A 17,569-nucleotide genomic window follows, 5' to 3' on the forward strand; every position below is an offset into this window, starting at 1 on the left:
GGATTCTGGAGAGGATTTTGTCGTGATACATTAAGGGAGGTGAGCTGGGGGGGGGCATGGATGGGTTGAAGCAGCCAATATTGCTACGTGATTTAAAGCAGACCATTTCCAGCAAAGTTGAAAGTAAAGAAAAGGGCTTATTCTGCAGAAGCGGAAATTTAGCAGAGCCAACACACCAAAGTGAAGACTTCCAAGAGAGCTCCGAGACCGCGTCTCTTTCGCAGAGTGTTGCATTCCAATGTCTGTTTAAACAGCAGCTAGGCTGGACCCTCTCGGGTTTATTTCCCGATCATTAGCTGCTTAAAGGAGAACACGCAGAACAATAAACGGAGAAGCTTCAAATTAAAAGGTAGAAATTTTGTCCTCAAGGGTGCCTGGGTGGCTCAGTGGATTAAGCCTCTGCCTTCGGCTCAGGTCATGATCTCAAGAGTCCTGAGATCGAGTCCCGGATCCGGCTCTCTGCTCAGCGGGGATCCTGCTTCCCCTTCTCTCTCTGCCTATTTGTGATCTCTCTGTGTCAAATAAATAAATAAAATCTTTAAAAAAAAAAAAAAAAGAAATTTTGTCCTTGAATGTGAAGAAATAAATGCATGTGGGGAAATTTCTAGAACTCCAAGGTAAATTAATAATAAAAATTAAAAAAAATTAAAAAAGGATCCTTTTCACTCAAAGTCGACTTCTCCGAAGCTTGCAGAGGCTGTTTCCCCTGCTCGGGCCCCTGCTCCCGCACTCTTGCGGGCCGGTCTCCGTCAGCTTGACATTCCATCTCCCGCCTCACGGCGGGTGCGCCCAACAACGGTCTCCAAACTCTGAGGCAAAGAAGGGAGGCAAAATTCCTCCTGTTGGCCTCAAGAAGTGACGTATGTTAGTCCCGCTCACAGCCCATTGGTCAGCACTAGACACGTGACCCTCTCCTTACTGCACAGGATGCTGGGAAATGTAGGCGGGGTGAAATGGAATATTTGCTGTGATTTAACCATCTCTACTTTACCCCCTAGGACTTGGTGTGGTATCCTGCCTGTGTGTTTTCCAATCATTCAATTGGAACGCGTCTCTCTCTGTCTCTCTCTTCTTTTGTAATTGCCTGTTAACTCTCCCATGCAAATTCGGAACCTATAAGCTCTTTGAGAGAAAGGGCTAAACTCATTCCCTATTGCATCTCTTACACCCAGTCTAGTACGGCACACGGTGGGGTTCGCTAATTCCTTCTTGAAAATGTGAAAAAAAGAAGGAATACATGGCCTTACCAAAAAAATAGAGACTTAGCTGTACAAAATCGATCAATCGATCAATCAATCAGTCAATCAATAAAAGGAGCCCGACATTGTTTTTATAAATCTCTCATCTAGGAGGTGAGTGCTTTATCTGCGGATCAGACGGCCTTTAATCTCCTAGAGATCAGTCGGGTCCTTTGATCTGAGAATCTTCAGGCTGCAGGATTTGAAATCTCTCCCCCACCCTCCCCAGATTTGTACACGTGATGGATTTAATACTAGGCTCTATGGAAAGCTTCTTGACTTTATTCCTGCTAGCCTGTAAATCCTGACTTGTTTTATGGGTTCCTATCATGCATATCCAAATTAGGGAAAATAAGCTCAAGACTCTTTTCTCCCAAACACGACTAGATTTTAAAATTATTATTAATGTTAAAAGTAATACTTTTTTTTGTTTCACACTTGTGATACTGTGATTTATAGGAAATATATTTGGTCACCTGAATGATCAAATATATATATTTCTTATGTATGTTTATTCTTCACCATAGTTCCTAGCTAATAGCTTCCAAACCCTTGGATTTTTCCTAAGTGTTGAGAGTGATAAAGGTGTCTTTTGTCGTGTTAATGAGGTTCTTTGGAATGTACCTAAAGATGGGGTGGTTGCCCCCCCCAACCTGTGGATTAGGGGATTGGAATTTTCAGTCCCATCCACTGACCTCCCCCAGAGAGAAGAGGGCCTGAGGACTGAATCATTCACCAATGGCCCAGGGGCCCATGATTTAATCAACCATACCCATTTAAAGAAGCTTCTATAAAAAGGACAGGTTTGGGGGAGCTTCTAGGTTGGTGAACGCATGCAGATTCTGGGAGCCGTGTGCCCTTTCCCTGCAAACCTTGTTCTGTGCTCCTTTCCTGTCTTGGAGGTTCCTGAATTAGTAAGTAAAATGTTTCTCTGAGTTCTGGGAGCCATGCTAGCAAGTTAATTTAAGCCTGGGCAGTTGGTCAGAAATACAGGTAACAACCTGGACTTGCAATTGACATCTTGAGTTGAAAGGGGAATCTTTGGAAAATCCAGTCTGCCGTGGGTCAGTGAGAAGTACAGCTACCAATCTGGGGTAGCGATTGGCCTCTGAAGTTGAGAGCAGTCTTGTGGGACTGAGTCCCTTTTCTATGGAAACTCATCTCTGGGTAGATAACATCAGAACTGAGTTGAATGGAGTCGAATTCTTAGACCCCAGCTAGTCAGTGTAGGGAAGCGCGCGCACACACACACACACACCCCTACCCACTGGAGAACTGCGCCCTGAAACTCCAGAAAATAACATACACTTTTAGGGCATGTGATAGGTCCAACCTCAACCCACGGCATGCTGGGAAATGTAATCTACGGCAGGATAGCTCCTCCCTTCACCACAAATGTCCCAGGGACATTTGCTGGCTGCCTCTCCGGCATCATTTGCCTTCATAACAAAAGGCACGTTAGCTTTCCTTGTCCGAATTCACTCTCTCTTGTTCTCAGCCACATGATTTAGATGGGGTGGACTCTTGTCGTGGTGGGTGGGCTCTGCCCCGTGTATGCCAAATTAGCAAGTCACACAGTACTAGCCGCGATGCCGGGATCAAGGATGGGTCCTTTATAGAATTCAGGCCATTGGGAAAAGTGAATCCTCAGGCTTGTGCTAGAGTAGACAGAAAAGACCCTCCCTTTTATTTTCCCTGTGAGTATGTGAGGTCTGCATCAGCTTCTGTCTTGCTGATATCACGTGATTCTAAATGGCATAGACCAGGGTTTCTCAACCTTCAGCACTAGTAACATTGGACAAGTGACATAGATCTACACGCATAGTTACACACACATGTATAAATAGCTGGACAGAGATCTCTATTTCTATCTCTCTTGTACATATATTCTTAAATTCTCTGTATGTTATTATGTTTTGACGCCTTAAAAAAAAAATCATTCTGGCTGGAGAGAGATTGCCCCTTCTGGGCTAAACCTGGCAAAGGGCCCAGCAGGGAAAGCGTCCCTGTGATATGCCAGCTAACCAATGCCAAACCAGATCTCCTCAACCCAGCGTTCACTCCCCAGGAGACTGTTCTGCAGCTTTCATCATTCCAGAGTGGGGACCAGGCAGCTAGAGGCCACCCTATGGCCCAAAGCCTGCTGGAATGATTCCAACTAGCCATCCTGAACTGTCGACCGTGTCTTACCTTGCCATTCTTTTTTTTTTTTTTTTTAAGACTTTATTTATTTATTTGACAGACAAAGATCACAAGTAGGCAGAGAGGCAGGCAGAGAGAGAGGAGGAAGCAGGCTCCCCACTGAGCGAAGAGCCCGATATGAGGCTCGATCCCAGGCCCCTGGGATCATGACCTGAGCTGAAGGCAGAGGCTTTAACCCACTGAGCCACCCAGGTGCCCCATTCTTTTTCTTTAGGTGTTCCTAAACACACAGTTTAAATAGCTTCACTGTCCATTCATCCCACTGGCTCTGTTTTTCTGTTGAGGCTTGCCTAATACAATAGGTTTGGAATCTATTGTCAGGACCGGACTAAGAGGTTTTGCAGATTGTCTAAAGGGAGAGGGGGTGGTAAAGCGGGTATCAAGGATTGCTCGTACCCCTGGCCCAAGCTAGTGCCTTCCCACCTGTCCTCGCAACTTGAAAAAGCAAAGGTTTTACGGAAGTCAGGCTCTGGCAGCTCACCTTGTGGGTTTCTAAGTGATTTTTATCCTCTCCTTTGGTACTTCCCTGCAGAACAGGGTTCACCTCTTCAGACCCTATTTGCCGTGCCTTACAGAGCCTGCACCTTTTGCTGCCCATGCTTAATTAGCAGCATTTTCTGGGCAAACCCACTAGAACTGCTTGCAAAACTCCATTTAAGTATAGTGAGCATTTCACTGTCATTCCAGCCCCAAGAATCTCTCGAGGACTTTTTCATTCCTTTCCCTAGTCTCCGTCACCTTCCTGCTGTGCTCGGATGGTTAGGGATGGTGGTGGTGGGTGGGATTTGAGCTATGTTCTTCCAGAAGACCCCAGGTTAGAGGAGACGGATGGCTCTAAACCAGAATTCCCATATGGGGGGGCGGGTGGGCAGAATAAGGGATCGCATCTGAAGACTTTCAAAGGAGCCTGGTAGCCGCACTACTGATCTCAGGGGAAAGGACCATTCCTTTTGGTGGAGGCTTCATGGGAAGGTGGCTCGACTAACCAAGATCCTCCTGGAAATTTCTAGATGTGATTGACAATCTCTGCTCCGTGTGGGCAAACAGGCATCCGGGTAGTGGGTAATTGGGGCAAAGGCAAGGCAGGAGGGGGTCTGCAGTTTCTCTCCTTTTGAGGAGAGACAGTGGCTCTAAACGACAAGGCACAACAGTTTAAAAAAAGAAGCCAAGCTCATTTATAATCAGTCAGCCCATGGCCCTTTTCTCTTTTTCCATCACAAGTCAACGAGGGGACAGACTCACTGTGGCTCTTGCTCCTGTCCAAGGCTTTTCTTGAAAGTTGCAAAACCCAGGAAAGAGCCCTCCCCCATCGTAAAAACATGTGCTTGTAATAAAAATAAGATTCATTCAATACTGATATATATATATATATATACATATATATGTATATATATATATATGAAAGAGGAAAGAAAAAAACCTAAACTCCCACTACCCAGAGATAACCACTCTTAACATTTTGATAAATATTCTTCCGGATATTTCTAAATACACATTCCCTCCCTGTCTCCTTCTCTCTCTCTCTCTCTTTCTCATACGAGCGCGTGCGCACCTGTGCGCGCACACACACGCCCCCACACTCCTATGCAAATGAGATCACATCCTGCTTGTTCCCTTATTCTGTAACCTGCTTTTTAACTCCATATTATGCCATAGTCCTTTTTCTGGGTCAACAAATTTAGAAATACCTCATCAATTTTAATGGCTGCTTAAAATTCCACTGTGTGGTTAAAATGTACAATATTTAACCAGTGCCCTATTGGTGGACTTTTGGGTGGATTTTGATGTTTATTGTAGAGAGTGTCGCCTAGGAAAACCCCTGCAGTTATATCTTGATCCACATGTATAATTTATTGCTCATTTAAACATCTCGCTCTTTTTTTAAGTACTGTAATAATAATAATAATAATAATAATGGTCTTTTCCAGGGTTGAGATGAGAAAATAATGTGGCATTTCCTGAGACTTCTGTGTCCCCTGGGAGAGTTCTCAGCATGGAAATGAAACCCAGAAGCCAGGCCTGAGTCAGTGCTGACCAGAATTTTCTGATTATAAGGATCACGAGGATACACGCTGCAAGTCCTTGTTTCTGGGAATTCTAGGTCTGTGATCTAATGCAATAGTCTTAGGGGCTAAAACAGAGGCAACAGGCATGGGGCAGGGGGTTCTCAGGGCAGAGAGAAGCAGGAAGAAACTGGGAACTCAGAGAAATCATGGGTTTTGTAACTGAGGTTTGAACCAAGTTTACATGTCTGGGAAGGGACACAGGAGGCCAGGAAAGGGTGATATGATGAGGTCTGTGTTAAGCACAAGATATATTGGAAGAATCAAAAGGGCTCACTGGCATTTGGAGGTCTGGGAAGGCTTCCTGGAGGAGGTCATCCCCAAATTGATGCTCTAAGGTGTTTTGGAAATGGTCAGGAGAATGAACCATGAGGAGGGGCTCAGGGGAGAGCATCCTGGGAAGAGGACAAAGTTGTTATGAAGGCCAGGAGGGCTGAAAGTCATGGTGCTTGCCCTCACTGAGCCCCAAATCTAGACAAACAAATAAATAGTAAATTCAAAACACAGTGCTAACTATGATAACAGTGGGTTCCAGGACCCAGACTGGGGAGATGCTTGGGGGTTTGATATGACTGACCGAACCCTGACATTCTCTTGAAGGGCATTTCTTCCCTCTGGTCCCCATGGACCCAGAGGAATTTTTCTGTAATTCAGAAAACAATGCACTGGTGGTTGCTTTCATGGCTAAAATCATGTCGTTAAGCGTCTTCATTTTCACGTGGCCAAGATAGTAACTGAGGGAATTTACAATGTGGGAGGCACCATTTGGGAATGCCAACAAAGCTTTATGAATATCCACTCCCCACCCCCACCTTTTTGGGTGACTACTTGTTGTTTTACATGAGGAGTGAGAAACAGATTTGTGGCTGTCCGTAGAGCTGGGATTATGAGAAGGACTCTGGGAGAAAAGGTCATCCCAAGAAACAGAAATGCCCCTGAGCTATATAACCTAAAAGTTTTGCGACTTCAAATTTTCCCTCATCAGCCTGTGAAGGTTCCTGGAATGTCTACCTCTAGCTGGGGGGGGAAGGGTGACTGTGAATGAGTGCTTATATATGCAGCATGGTGTGGGCCATGATTCTCTGACTGTGGTTCATGAGCAACATATTCTAGAATCATCTGGAAGCTTCCAGAAGGCACATCTTTGGGTCTGACACCTTGGCCCTTGGAAGTGGACCCTTCTGGCTGTTTATTTAACATCTGCCTTGGCTCTGCTCCCATCCTCTTCTCTTTCCTAACAGAATCCAGATTTTGTGGTTCAGGTGGATGCCCTCCCCTGTGCCATATTAAAACGCTAGGAAAACTAATCTGGTATAATTTGACTGCTCTCAGGGAATTGGTATTTTGCTGCCTATGATTGCTTCAGGAAGGGCCCTTGGACCTAATTTGGTCCAGTGAGAAGTAGAGGGAAGCCTGTTGAAATCTCCAGGGAAGGTTCCTCTTTCCTAAGAAAAGTCAGGAGGAGAAATAGCATCTCTTTGTCCTTTGGCCGCTGTTGACTCAGAACTGACACCGAAGGAGCAGAGAGAAGAGATGGACAGAACCTGGGCTCTTGATGGCACTTCTGAGTGGCTGAATTGGCCTGCCCCGAGGCTTGACCTCTCTGCAGACTTCGCTTATGTGAGGTATTAAACTCTTTTACTGAGTTGGAGTTTCTGTTGTCTGCAGTGGAAGCCCCATAAGCCATATACGCTCACTGAATCAGCATCCCTGGTCATGGGCTGGCCCCAGGCTTTTGTGATGTACACTCCAGTGTGGAAATCACCAGAGAAATTGTGGGGACACTGGGCTGGCTATCACAGGTCGTCATCTGACCCTGGCTCAGCCACAAAGTTGCCAAGCCACTCAGAGCAAGTCATTTCCTCTCTCTGAGCCCCAGCTTCCTCACGGGACCAAGAAGGGATCTACCGCAGGAAATCTCTCCATCTTGGTCTTCTGCTGTTCTGCTAGAATATGACTCTAGGCGAGCATGGTGGGTACCCATGCCAGGAGAGAGCACCAAGGGAAAGGTCTCACAAAATGCTTTGACATCAGTAGCAGAGTGGCAAGGGGCTTTATTATTATCTTAAACAAAAGCTGGCTGCAGATTTTCTGCTCTCTAGAGAAATGGTGTAATTAATCTCAGGGATTGGAAGGTTCTATTGTTTAGAAAAGTGCCATGACGGACATTTGGTTCTAATGTGGGGCATGACCCCTGCCCCCTTGCAGAGCCTGGGCGAATGATGGAGAGACAAGAGAGGGCTGAAGTTCTTGATATCCTATAGTCAAGGGCAAGGCAGCCCATCAAAAAAGAGGGTGGGAGGTTCAGAGCAGAAGGGAGATGAACAGAAGGTTTAGGGAAGGAGAAGCCTAAGGAGATGGATGGTGGTGACAGTGGGGCTCAGGAGGATGAGTCCAGAGAGGAATTTCCTCGGATGAGAAGTGGTCCATATTTACCAGGCAGTGACATCTAATGTCCAGCATCCTGGGAGAGTTTCAGAATCTGCCTATCCTGGGGCACCAGGGTGGCTCAAACGGTTGAGCATCTACCTTCTGCTCAGGTCGTGATCCTAGGGTCATGGGATTGAGTCCTATGTGGGGCTCCCTGCTCAGCCGGGACACTTTTTTCCCTCTGCTTGCTCCTCCCCCTGCTTTTGCTCTCTCTTTTTCTCACTCTTTTTCCCTGTCAAATAAGTGAATAAAAATCTTAAAAAAAAAAAAAAAGAATCTACCCACCCTACAGAAGCAGGATCCCCCTTTGAAGACATCTAACCAGGTCCTGGTCATGATGCAGTTTTTGCAACTCCTGAACAGTTGGTTAGTTTCAAGTGATGAGGATCCTGGAGGAGGGTGAAGCTCTATGACGTCAGCAGCCACTTCCGAAGGCTCGGGATCTGCTTTCCTGGGCTACGTGCAGTACTTTCTTCTGCAGGCTGGTCTTTGGGAAACACTGAAACCCTCCCATGAGACTGGAAGTGGGCCTCTCAGCCCTCCCAGCCCTGCCTGGGATCTCCAGATGGCCTGGCGGGGCGTTGATGAAGCCACAGTTGCTAAGAAACCAGGGCTGTAGCTCCAATACCTGAGGGTTGTAGGCTGTGCTGACATGATGGAGGACAATGGTACATCCCCAAACCACATCTGGTTGCAGATCTAATGGCTAAAAAATCATATTAATGAAGACACTGTGTCCTAGGGGGCTTTGCTCAGCTGCTTGCTCTTCCTTTATTCAACTTGTCACCTCCTGTTGAGTTTACAAAATGGAACTTTCCTATTGGCATCCCCCACCAGACGGCTCTTCTTGCCATTGGCTTCTTAGTTCATACCTTATCATCTCTCATAGGAGTCATTGCCATAGACCTTCCCTGTCCCCCGCCTCCCATCATTTCTAATCTCCCTGCACTCTTGAACTCGTCATCGGGATTCGTTAAATGTCTCAAGAGCTACTCGTAGCTCTAGTATCATAAAAAATATCCTTCGGTTTTGACTAAATTTGACTGTCCCCCTTTTGTCTCCTGGTTCCCATCATTCACTTTTCTATTACAAATACCTTCACGAGATAAGAGCTTTTTAAGACCAGACTCCTTTTATAGATTCTCAGGGCAATTAGATAAGCAATTATGGATAGGAACGCGGGGACAGGTTTTGATTATTTTTTTATAGCTCAGTATTAACTCATACTCATAAGGACCCAAGCGCTCATTTCCATTTGACTTTTATTTCTGAGCTCCTTCTCTGTGTAGGGCACCAGGACAATTTCTGTAGAGACATGGGTCAGGCAGCTGTTGCCAAAGCTGACTGGTGTGGTCCTTGATGATAACTCTGTGTAGGGCTTAGTACTGTTTTCTGAGTTAATAACAGCATGTCCTTGGAACTTCTAGTTCTTGAAAATGTCCAAATAGGGTGCCTGAAACCACCTCATTTTTGTCATTTTTTCCCCCTTAGTGATAGTCAAGTTTCTTCTCCATAGCTGTTCTAACTTGGCCAGGAAAGCATTTTAATTTTATTTTATATATATTTTTTAAAGATTTATTTATTTATTTTAGAGAGAGAGAAAGACAGTGTGTGCTTCGGGGAAGGGCAGATGGAGAGAGAGAGAGAGAGAGAGATTCTCAAGCACACTTCCTGCTGAGCATGGAGCCCACCAAACAAACGTGGGGCTTGGTCTTATGACCCCGAGATCATGGCCTGGGGTGAAACCAAGAGTCACTTAACTAACAGAGCCACCCAGGAGCCCCAAGAAAGGCATTTGAGGAGCCCACTTTGATGAAACACAAAGGAAATTGACTTTTTTTAAAAAAAGATTTTCTTTTATTTGAGAGAAAGAGAGAGAGCATGAGCGGGGTGGGGGCAGAGGCAGAAAGAGAAGCAGACTGCCCTCTGAGTGGGGGCACACCCCCCATACCCCCATCCTTGTGGGGGTTGGGGAGACATTTGACCAGATGCTCAGGCCAGAAACAGGAAGTGCTCTGCTCAAATCCATTCGCATGCCTCTGAATGTTGGGTGCCTCCTTCCTGTAGAATCACACTGAGGACCTAGGGTGGGGATGATAACCTCAGATCTCTCCCAGGGCCCAGCAGGGGAGGCCCATGAGTGGGCCAGGTGGTGGGGTGGTGGGGTGGGGTGGTGGAGGGGTACTGCCGAGCCCTGTCCTCCCCATCCATCAGATGGCTGCTGTGTTCAGTGGGCCTTCTAATTCCTTTCAAGAGAAGCCATAAAATTATATTTTCATTTGAAGCAACCCCTTTAAAGATAACGACAACGAGTTAAACCTTACTAGACATTGTGCGGGGAGGGGGCAAAAAAACCCCCACAAGGGTTTCCTGAGACCTTATCCTTTAGCTCTGACGGAGCAAGAACTTTCATTTCCTTTGCACAATCCTTGGCAGCTGCCTTTCTAGTGTCTGTCTGTCTGTCTGTCCTCACTAATCCACAGAGCATTCTGAGACACAGTCAGCTGTTTGTCAGAATGGAAGAGAGGGGTTCGGGCAGAGATTTTTTTTTCTTGAACCAAAATATTAACTTTATTTAGCAAACACCTATGCATGGCTTACTATGTGGCAAACCTGTTCTCAGCACGAATATTAGCTGGTTTCACCCTCCTGAGACTGCAAGGCAGCTGCTGATGTAGGAAGACGACGTTAGTATTCGAAGCCAACAGCCAAGAAGGGATTCTTGAGACGTCTTTGGTGCAAAAGGGCGATTTTATTGAAGCATGGGGACAGGACCTCTGGGCGGAAAGAGCAGCACTGGGGTCATGGGGAGTGGTCCAGTATATACCCCCAAGTTGGCAGGAGGTTAGGGAAAGTGTACGTCTCTAAGAAATTTTGGAAGCAAGGTTTCTAGGACCTTGAAAGGGCTAGCTATTGTTGTGAAAGGTCATTTATTACCATCTAATAAAACCTTCTCATGAGACCCTTCAGATGTAGATCGGTGGGCCATATGCTTGGGGAATGATTGCCAACATATATCTTGGGGGATTTAGAGATAAAGGAAGTATTCAAAGAAATTTTTATATGTTAAAACAGACTTCCAGGATCCTGGTTTGTTGAGGGGGTGGGGGGAGGTGGGGTTCAGGCTAGATGCCTTTTGCTCTTAGCAAAGTATTAACATTGAGGCAGTTGAGTTCCTAGAGGAAGGTCCCTCCATTTGTTTCAAAGACTTGTCAGTGGGCTGTAGGTAGTAAGGAAATTTAGTCATTTTTCTTCTGCCTTTGCTTCCCACGTCAGCTACTACATTAATCCCATACTATAGATGAGGAGACTGAGGCCAGCGAGGGTGTGTGACTCACAGATGCCCTCAAGAAGGGCTGCAGCCAGGGGTGCCTAGGTGGCTCAGTGGGTTAAAGCCTCTGCCTTCGGATCAGGTCCTGATGCCGGGGTCCTGGGATCGAGTCCTGTATTGGGCTCTCTGCTCAGCAGGGAGCCTGCTTCCCCTCTCTCTCTGCCTGCTCCTCTGCCTACTTGTGATCTGTTTGTGAAATAAATAAATCAATAAAATCTTAAAAAAAAAAAAAAAGGCCTTCAGCCAAGATTCAAACCTGGGAAGTTTGACCCCAAAGTCTGTACTCTAAATCCGTACTCCAGTAGCCTCTAGAAACAGACCAGAGAAAGCAAACTTTGCTTTCTAGTGAATGTAGAGTCATCCTTAAAATTGAAAAACTGGAGACAAGAAAATGTAAATGGGCCAGACACCAGATCTACTCTGAGGGGCAATGAAAACTCGCGGTAAGGACCCAACCATTTTCTTCTGCCTGCACCGCGGAAAGCAGCCTGGGGTCCAATGCGGTCCCTGTTCTCCTGTGTTCTGTACCGCTGCTAGGGTATCACAGAGAAGGAGGTGGATACTAAGCCTGAGAAATACAGAGAAATGAGGTAAAATATTTGTCTCCTATAAAAGATAATTGGACCCGGAGAGAGGATTTGAAAGGCTGCCTTTAAAAAAAAAAAGAAGCTGAATTTGTTTCTAGTCACCAGAAGTATTCTTGGCAAGATAAGCATCAGGGTTGGGGGGGGGCAGGGAATGAAAGGGGCAAGCATATTTATGTTTCCTCAAGAAAGCTCCGATCTCGGGGAGCACTGTGTGGTGAAAACAAGCAGCCCCGTGGGTCTGTTCTTTCTGACATGGATGGCGTGGTCAAAATTGCCGACACTCTACCAGAACCTCTGGGCACGGCTCCGGGTCCTACCAGTCCCTTCGGGATTATTGTGATAAACTTACAGGAGACACAACACTGGGGTTCCCAAGTGTAAATGAAGTTTCTGTACAGGCTTTGGGAAAGCCCGGAGGGTCTCCAAAAGTGGGAGGCCTCCTGGTGGTGGAACGCTGGTCATGGAGTCCGAGATCATCCAAGTTCTCCCTTTGCTATGTTTTGAGTTTTGCGGGTGTGGACGTGAGGATGAAGCCAACTAGCATGATGGGGAGGGTGGGTTTGAGTCTCTTACAAGGTGGGGCGGTGGGGGTCCTGGGAGGAAAAGCCTGGTGGGAAGAGATGCGGAGGGTAGGTGGGAGTTCAGGATAAAGGTGGGGAGACTCTGGTCGACTGGGTTTAAGCAGCATCTCTGACTTTATCAGTACTTGGGTTGGGATCTCTGGAACAGCACCCCTAGGGTGGCCAGAGAAGACCCAGGGAAATCTTAGGAGAAGGAGCTCTGGTCTACACTTCCCAGATATGAACTGGAGAACTCCAGAGTCTACACCCATCTGGCCCAGGATGAAAAATACCTAGCACACAGGCTGTCACTTCCCTGTCCTTCACTCATGGCAGACATTACTAATCAATCCCAGCAGGTTGTCTTGGAAGCCTGGATATGGCCCCAGAGTCCTTTTCAGCACTGCTACTACCAATCAGATGGACTTGGCCCAAGAGAGGAACTCTATGGGGCCTCCCTGATGCCCTACCCAAGGACTCACCCAATCTCTTCTTCTTGACTTCCACCATGTTGGAGGGAAACAGCATGACACGTTAGTTAGGGTTCTGGTATCAGCCCTGGGGTATGAATCCCAGCCCTGCCTCCTACTATTTGGGATCTTTGTCTCATTGCTTATCCATACCAAGTCTCAACTTCCTCCCCTGTGCGGTGAGGCAACACCAGCAACTACCCTGTAGGAGAAATGATAATGGTAACACGCACACGCGTGTGCGTGTGTGTCAATATCTAGCATGATGTTTGACTAGGTGCTCTACAAATGAGGTTCCTCCCCGCCCCCCCCATAAGGAGCCCCACAAAAGGTGTTGGGGAAGGGTTTGGCATCAGCTGGAAGGTAGAAGTGTGAGAGGTGGGCTTGAAATGGCAGGAGATGTAGCAGTCAGGGGCTAGGTCATGCAAGGCTTTGAGGTCAGTGTAGGGATTTTGCCTCTTTCTTAAGATCAAGTGGAGCAGGAGATGGACAGGTTGGGATCCTCATAGTTTGCCATGCTCCCTCCTGCCACAGGGCTTTGGTTCAAGCTTGTCCCATTTTGCTAGAATGTTCTTTGTCTCCTCTCTCAAGCCCACCAGCATCTCATTAACTCTAATTTTTTTTTTAAAGATTTTATTTATTTGAGAGAGAGAGAGAGGTCATGAACAGGTGGGAAGGGTAGAAGGAGAAGCAGACTCCCCACTTAGCAGGGGGCCTGACACAGGACTTGATCCCAAGACCCTGGGATCATGACCTGAGCTGAAAGTGGACCACTTAACTGACTCAGCCACCCAGGCGCCCACATCTCATTAACTCCTGAAGATCTTCCAGTTGGCTCTCAACCATCACCTTCTCAGGAAAGCCTTTTCTGATCTCCCATGCCCTTCTGTTATATGTCCCCTCGTGGCCACATCCTCAACCTCCAACCACCCTGCTACCTGCTACTGGCAGCTTCCTACCTATTTATGTGGTTAGATGACAAAACCAGTCTCCTCACTACACCGTGCCTGCTGAGACTGGGGGCTTGGCTTTGCCCAGCATTCTCTCTCCAGAGCCTAGCACCTAACCTGATACACGGTAGAGGCCCAACAGTTGTGTCCTAGAAATATTATTCTGGTCATAAGGTCACGATGGAGGCAGGGGGATCAGTGAGGAAGCCATTACTCCAAACCAAATGAAAAGTCAAGGTGGCCTTGAACTAGGATGGGGACAACCCAGACAAAGGAAAAGTACATGATGTCAGGAGCTACGAAGGAAGCTTTGTCTTGATAAATTACCGGCAGGCAGTTTTTGTTATTCCTCTTTTCCTTCTGTGGATTTTACAACGCCTTTGTGCTTAACAGAAATTCCCAAAGGAGAAGGAAAGGAAACTACAAAGTATTTGCAACTTGGGATGGGTGAAGTCTTATTCCCCCTGCTAATCAGAAGTGGACAGAGCCTATCTGGCCAATCCCATTCCTCCAGATCCCTGCAAAGGTTGTTACCGCCTTGGAAATCTGCACCTCGCTCTGCCATCTCACTGCTCCAAATCCCCAGTAGGAGTGTCTTAGGAGCTCAGGGAATTAACTGCTGAGTGGCAGAGGAACAGGCTTATTGAAGTCATCAAAGCTGAAAGCGCCTTTGAACTGTGATGTGTCCTGCCGAGCATTTTATGAATATGCAGAATCAAACAGGAGCCGGTGGAAGCCAGAGGAAGCAGGCAGAAAGAGGCTCTCTTTAAAATCCCAGCCAATGGAGGCACACATTTCAACTCATTAAAACACACAACAGGCTGTTACAGACACTTTCCAAAACAGCTTTCTATTGAGTAATATCCTGGGGGACTTTTATTTATTTATTATTCTTTGTAGAAAGTTTTCCAGGGGCAACACCAAAAGTTCTAAGGCAGGCGGTGGTCTCTAAGGGCTGGACGGAAGAGCTTTCCTGCAGGTGACAAATCAAATCGCGGAATTGGGCTTTCAAAAGGCACTTTCCTCCTTTTCCAATTTATCTGTCTAATCTCCCTGATTCATTTACACTTTTCAGTTTGATGGTCTGCACTTGACAGCGGGGCCCATATGCTTGCTACTTTTGATGGAAAAGATTCTGCCTGGATTCTCTTCTTTAGTTTTAATTTCCTAATTTTAGGTTCTGCTCTCGGTTTTTTTAACCACTTGCGAAAGTGAATGGCTTCCTCTCCAGCAGCATGCCTCAGCGGAAGGCTCCCTCTCTCTCCCTGAAGTCTGACGGTCCTGCACGGGGTGACCTTGAGGATTTCTCAGGTGTGGAGCAAAGCCTTATTGCCAGTTCCTTAGGCAGGAGACTTCCCCAGGGAGGCGGCCCCCTCTCTTGGGGGGCTGGAGCAGAAGGTGTGATTTTCTTTATTTGATAGGAAAGTCTTCATCCCTCCTTCAAGTCCTTGGGTATCCTGAGTTTTCTTACTTGACATTCCAAATCCACGGGAGCCTTCTATTTCTGTCTTCCCTCTAAGCAAAAACCACTTAAGGATACGTAAAGAAAATGTAACTACAGTGGGCAGTAAAATCTGCTACTTTCTATCTGCTACTTTCTATCGCCCAATACAAAATAATAAGACCCAAGAATCTCCCTATCACCTTCTCCAGGTCAGTTTCCTTGCATGTAAACATGGTACTGATTCTTTACATCTCGGGAGAACTGTGTCATGTGACATGCACAGCCCTCTCACTCTCACGCTGGACAGCCATGTGACTTGATTCGGCCAATGAGATGTGAGCAAATGTCACACAAGTAGAGGCAGGGAAATGGTCATGATGGGTTCCTCACTTCCGCGAGAAGGACATTCCCAGGCCCCCAGGGGGAGGACAAGAGACAGACCCGTGGAGCAGAAGTCAAGCTCCCAGTCATTGCGGCTGACGTCTAGCTGAGACCAGAAGAACGCTTGAAGCCAAGAGGATTTGTGAGCTAAAATAACTATTGTTTCAAAACACTGAGTTTTGGGGCAGTTTGCAGCATTCGTTTTTAGCAATAGATCACTATTATCTCCTGAGAATGTAACTATGAGTTAATGATGGCTCTGTATGTCCCTCAGTGTTTCAGGGAACAGGGGTGACATAGTTGGGTGTTTGGGGAGAAAGCCACGTGTTGACAAGAGTGTTATAAGCTGGGTTAGTTTTTTTTTCAGGAGAGATGCCTGAGAGCTTTCAACCAAGAAGACTCAGAAATTGAACCCCTGGAAGCCAGGGAAGGTCTTCCTTACTTTTAGCTTGTTTCTCCTTTATTCTTTTGGTGGGAGAAGGTTATATATTACAGTACTGTTCAACTATTGTTGGCATTCTGTATCGATGGCATTACATCTCCAGAACTTACTCATCTTATAACCGAAAATTGGTACCTTTTGACCAACATCTCCCCATTTCTCCCGCCCTCCAGCTGCCGGCGACTCCCGGATCTACTCTTTGTGTCTTTGAGTTCAGTTTTTCTAAGATTCCACATAAAAGTGAGATGGTACAGTACTCGTCTTTCTCCGTCTGACTTACTTCACCCATGTTGTTGAAAATGGATGAATAATGCACACTCTTTCTCAGTAAATATGTGTGTGTGTGTGTGTGTGTGTGTGTGTGTGTGTGTGTCCTCATCTATTTAGTGGATCTATCAATGGATACTTGGGTTGTTTCCATGTCTTGTCTATTGTAAATAATGCTGCTTTAAACATGGGGCTTCAGATATGTCTTAGACATACTGATTTCATTTTCTTTGGAAATCTATACCCCGAGGTGGGATTGCTGACATCGTGTGTTACCATATTTCTTAATTCCTGGGTGCCGTTGATTGCAAGACAAGCTATGGTCAACAAACTATTGATTTAACATCTTTTTGGGGCGGGGGGAGTGACATTAAATGGACATATCAGTTACATGCCTGGGTGGCGCAGTTGGTTAAGGTTCAACTCTTGATTCCTGCTTGGTTCGTGACTTCAGGGTCGTGAGATCGAGCCCCATGCTGGCTTGGTGCTGGGCGTGGGGACTGCTTGAGATTCTCTCTCTCCCTCCTCCTCTGCCCCTCCCCACTGCTCATGCTCACTCACTTTTTCTCTCTGGAAAACAACAACAACAACAACAACAAAAAACAAAAAAAGAAGAGGCTGAGTTCTTTGTAGATTAGTTTCTCAAAGTGAATTTTGAAAAATACAAAATCCGTAGTTTGATATTATGGGATGTTAGGCCAATTTTTTAAAAAAGATTTTATTTATTTATTTGACAGAGAGAGAGAGATCACAAGTAGGTAGAGAGGCAGGTAGAGAGAGAGGGGGAAGCAGGCTCCCCACTGAGCAGAAAGTCTGATGCGGGGCTCGATCCAGGACCCTAAGATCATGACCTGAGCCGAAGGCAGAAACTTAACCCTCTGAGCCACCAGGCGCCCCTGTTAAGCCAATTTTTAAGATTTTTTAAAAAAAAGATTATTTATTTATTTATTTGACAGAGAGACATCACAAGTAGGCAGAGAGACAGGCAGAGAGAGAGAGAGGCTCTCTGCTGAGCAGAGAGCCCGAAGCGGGACTCAATCCCAGGACCCTGAGATCATGACCTGAGCTGAAAGCAGAGGCTTAACCCACTGAGCCACCCAGGCGCCCAGAATTTTTTTTTTTTTTTTAACAAAAGGAAAAGAAGGCCTTGATCCCATGAATTTGAAAAACATTGCATTAAGCAGAATTGTAGAGGTGTCTTTAT

This window comes from Mustela erminea, chromosome 20 (genome assembly GCF_009829155.1).
Source record: "Mustela erminea isolate mMusErm1 chromosome 20, mMusErm1.Pri, whole genome shotgun sequence".
Taxonomy (NCBI): Eukaryota; Metazoa; Chordata; class Mammalia; order Carnivora; family Mustelidae; genus Mustela; species Mustela erminea.